Source organism: Ceratina calcarata, unplaced genomic scaffold, assembly GCF_001652005.2.
Source record: "Ceratina calcarata isolate Rehan_Ccalc_2016 unplaced genomic scaffold, ASM165200v1 scaffold209.2, whole genome shotgun sequence".
Classification (NCBI taxonomy): Eukaryota; Metazoa; Arthropoda; class Insecta; order Hymenoptera; family Apidae; genus Ceratina; species Ceratina calcarata.
In genome coordinates this window covers 108,168-112,832 of record NW_017142569.1, presented here as the reverse complement: position 1 = coordinate 112,832, position 4,665 = coordinate 108,168, and the positions used below count along the sequence as shown (strand labels likewise).

Here is a 4,665-nt window from a genome sequence, read left to right as displayed (position 1 = left end):
TAAAAAAAATTGTACTCTGTACAAGTATTGATTTATCTCCCACGAAATCATTTTTTTTATCCCTCGCACGGAATATGGGATATTATAAATTTGAATCGGAGAATTAATCGAAAAGTCTACGGACGAAATTCTCGAGTTCGTATTCACGGCAGCTTGCAAATATCTGCCTATACCAATTAGGATGACAAATGCAAGTCAAGAGCAGATTTGCGTGCCGCGAGACCTCGCCCATAAAAACATCAGGAACTGGGTTTCGAACTCCGCATGAATACTAGGCAGTGATACCCATTTGATTAATTAAGTGCGCGACGATAAGTCTACCTCGATGGTGGAAAAGTAGTTCGTTGCGATGACAGAATGGATCTGCCGGCGGCAGACACCTGTGATTCAAGATGGTGAACGAGAGCTCGTCGAAGCATTCAATCAATTCTCGACGGATAGACGAGGCCGCCACCTCCCCGACGAATTTCCAATAGACATTTAATTATCCCGGACAACGGATGGCGATGCCTTTAAATTTCGCAAGCGCAACTCTGGCTACCTCTCGCAGTCGATCATGTCACGGCTTTGACGTTGACATTCAAGAGGAGAACACTTCCTGATACAGTAACGCGATACCTCTCATAATTCATCATAAATAAGATCTAACAAAATGCAAAATGTAAAAATATTTGTCTACTTGTATCCTCCCTACATCGAAACGGCAAGGGCTAGACTACTTTTATAGAGCGATAAAGAAAAACAATAAAGATTCTTCTTACAATACAAAGTAATTCGAGTATTAAAATTAAATGAGTTACATGATGGGAAAACCAATGTAATTCTGTAAATAGTGAAAACATCCCTTAGTAACATAAAATAAACTTTTGTATATATCACCGAGGAGATACTAGATACTACTAAAGACTGGCAGTGCATGTGTAATCGTTGGGACAGCGACTGGGGCTCAATGGAGCTCAAAACACAATAGGCGATAATCGGCACCGAGGAGGTCGGAGGTAAATGACTATAACAGCTGCCACTCATTATTAATCTCTCCTCGGTGTACGTATGAAACGATTTCACAAATCTTAACCAGAGAAACCTTGCGACTTAAGAGGAAAAGAGATATCTTGCTAAAATGTAGGATACACTCAACTTTCCCCGTGCAGCACAACTTTAATTATTCATTACGAACTTCAGAACTTTGCTTATTCTTTCGTTGAAGCGATGCGGTATACTCCATCTCGCACCACCGCGAATGTATGTATAATACAAAAAGTGGAATGCAGCGAAAACAAGGGACAGGCATTTGATCGTCTGAACTCTATGAAAACATTCTTGATTGTCAACTCAGCTGTGTTCCTAGTTGTAACGTCCGCGAATTTCATACGAAAGTAGCGTTACGGAAGCTTATTGCACGTTGCTCTGTTACTTTGTAAATCCCACGGAAAAGGGATGAATATTTTATTTTTCGTTCCCTGTTGACGAGCCGACAGGAAAAGAAGGCAGCGAGGAATCTCGACTAACGAGAAAAATCGGGACCATGAAAATTCAGGCAAACACAAATAAGGGCCCGAGGAAGCTGACACGCTTCAAATGCTTCGGCTCGTAGTTTGACCTGTCTCTCAGCATATCCGATGTTATGGTCCATTCACACTTACCGTAGCGGCGAAAATATTTTACGTACCAGGCGGAGAAATTCTGCATTCGAAAAACGACTCAAGATTCAGTGCCGTACTAAAAAATTTAAAGAAGCATGTGAAACGGATCTCGAAGGGCTCCGACAACTTCTAGTCCAGACGAGTGCGAGCGTAGACGAGAAATATGGGTGAGCTGTGCATCCTCGAATAGCTGCTAGACCTCGTTTTATTAAAGAAAAGTGTGAATGGTCCATAATCCGTAAGAATGAAGTGCCGTCGCTCTCGCCGCGCGGAAACGAATACAGAATCCGCAAACTGTACTCTGCCCAGAATGATGAATGAAGCGTTGCTCTGGTATGTAACACGACGCAGAGAGAACGACCGGCCGGCCGCGGATGTTCGTACATCACACAAATAGTCCGCAATTTTCTGACGAGACCGTGTCGAAAAATTTCAACAGCAAAATTGGATGTCCTAAACATCGCGAAAAGTACCTGATTCTCTAAAAAAAATAGAGACTGAAGATGAAATATTCATAACATCGCTGTATCTATTTTGACATCAAAGGTATTTGATAGTTTAATTAATTATTAATTGTATGTATAATAGTGTATTAATTTGTGAAATACGTACAATAATATATTGAACAGAGTGAATGCAGATTATAATAAATATATTCATTGGAAAATTTGAATAAAAGAGAGCAATAAAGATGATTTAAATTTTAAATGAATGCTACTCTGAGAAATTTCAAACTAAAGTCCACAGAAATAACGTGTACTCTCGGCAATAATCTCAAGAAGTATACAGTTGAACATTAAGGAAGTAACATTATCAAGTTGTACTTCTAATTACACTGAACTGAAAACACGATGCAACAGTCCTCACTAATTATTACACACCGAAACATCTCTGCACTTACTAGTATTTCTGATATTCCGTATTGAATGCTTTGCAGCCGGCGCCGATACATGCGTGTACATATTAAGAACTGTTATTTATATCTTTAATCGTTAGCGCATATTAAGGAAGAAAAAAGAAATATTGTAAAAAGTACAACATATAATGTACTATTGCATTCTCCACCTAGACATACTAACCGATATATATTTTGTCGGTATTAAGTATTAATGTTTCAATTTGTTAGATAAAAATATGTTGTTTAAACCTTGAAAAATAACCCCGCACCTTTCCTTCTCGTTTAAATCCCTTTTAAGAGTTTCAAATCTAACTTCAATGTAAGTTATTGTAAAAATAAATAAATTGTAATTAAAGAATGAATGGAAATGATGTTGACATTTTTATTTCATAACTTGACCAAATGACTAATCCTGAGGGTGAGAAATTGAGATCCAGAATCATCCCTTCTTAGATCATCCGAATAGTCCTGCGCGATGATAGATAAATGAAGGAGGAGCAAGTACGCTCCCGCTACCGATCGCTTTAGCAATACAAGGAAATTGATTTTTTATTGACAACCTCTCAATTGATAGAGAAAGCTTAGACGAAAGAACTTGCTTTTGATTCATCTCAATATCTCATTTCGTTTCGGAGATATGGGTTCCCAAAGTTCAGGTGCAGCGTTCGCTATTACTGACATAGTGACCTAGTTTCGCTGGCGTCTAGACCGGTTGGTGGAGATTGGGGTAGGTCCGTTAGTCGGACTACGTGCGAGAAGGACAACAATAGCGACGCCGAAAAAATTATGGCTCTCTTCACACGACGATGTCTCTGGAACCATAAGTCGGATTGAGACGAATCAAACGGCATATTCTGCCAGAGTATCGGGATTTGCGGACGAACTCCGTGTCTCAAAAGCGATAACGTATACGATGATGGTGTGCGCGTTATCTCTCATGAGGTATAAGTTAAGTCACATTAGGTAAGATTATTCATCCAGGGGTCCCTAATATGCCGGCTCTTGCTTCCCGCTTCTGTCTTCGAAAATCCATCCTCTCGCATTCCTCATGCACCTATTTCATGCACCATCCGTCAGGTCCATAGATGAAACGCGGTAACTTGTCGGTCATGCCATCTGCCGAACATTAAACAAGCCTTCAGGGTGCTACCGAATCCCTTAAATTGATAATAAAATAAAGAAGTATTAATATATTTATTTTTTAAAATAAGTAGAAATATTGTTTAAATCATATCGGATGTTTTAAGAATCAAAAGTTATTTCAAACTACTTTAACAAATATGAATATCGCGATTATAGCAAGTCCAGTTATAATAAAAAATCATGATCACGGTCATGATCAAGTATAATCGCATGGATCTTGATCGCGATTTTGTGATCACCGTGAAAATCACGATTAGTGATTCTGAACGCCATCTCTAGTCTTGAAACGGGAATAAAATGAAATAAAGCTGAGCTGCAAAAAAATTCCATTTAACTGAGCAGCGTTTAGGTAGTAAAAAACATCTAAATTAATAGATTAGTTAAATATTTGATGACGGTGACAGTACGTTTAATATTATTTTTATAGACTGATCTGTAAAGCAAGTTTTATATTAATGTTTATGCTGGACTGTGAGAAATACATTTCTGGTACAATTGTTCTAGTGGTTCGTTGAACAAGGTAGGGAGGGTCTCTTCAGTTCACATTGTAATTTTATGTATTTCTTCATAATAATATTCTAGTCATTGATCCATTCCTTCAAAATCTGATGTCACAATGCAATTGATCTTGCCAAAAAATATAATTCGCGTACATCAGCTGTGATACATGCAAACTTGATCCTACTATTTTCGTGTTGAAAATATAATCCAGGATCGTTTCATCGCAGAAATTTGCGTCAATTCTTAGGTATTTGCTTGCAACATCACATGTACAAAGTGGTTGAAACGAAAGCAAGAGACATTGAAAATTATTTGATACTGCAATTTATTAACGAGCCTAACCTCGAACTCAGCTCCTTGAGACGAAAGGATGTCATTTTAAACAATATACGTCAGTTATATCACGGAGTCTTTGAATTTTACTAATCTTTTATATTACTTACACCTCATTGCTGCGTGGTAAGTAAGTTCTTCATTATC

General features: G+C 38.1%; 1 protein-coding gene across 6 annotated transcripts in view; it reads left to right on the top strand.

Moving 5' to 3' along the window:
• Window positions 1-3,973: 3,973 nt before the first annotated feature.
• The window catches only part of SCCRO4 (DCN1-like protein SCCRO4), a 4,741-nt gene continuing 4,049 nt past the window's right edge, over window positions 3,974-4,665 (top strand). Inside the window, exons 1-2 of one of the 6 annotated variants that reach the window (XM_026811272.1) lie at window positions 3,974-4,204; window positions 4,433-4,644. The gene's annotated coding sequence lies outside the window, so the exon portion shown is untranslated. Of the gene's footprint in view, window positions 4,645-4,665 lie in introns of all 6 variants that reach the window. The other 5 variants (XM_026811274.1, XM_018019845.2, XM_026811273.1 and 2 more) reach the window with 5 other exon arrangements.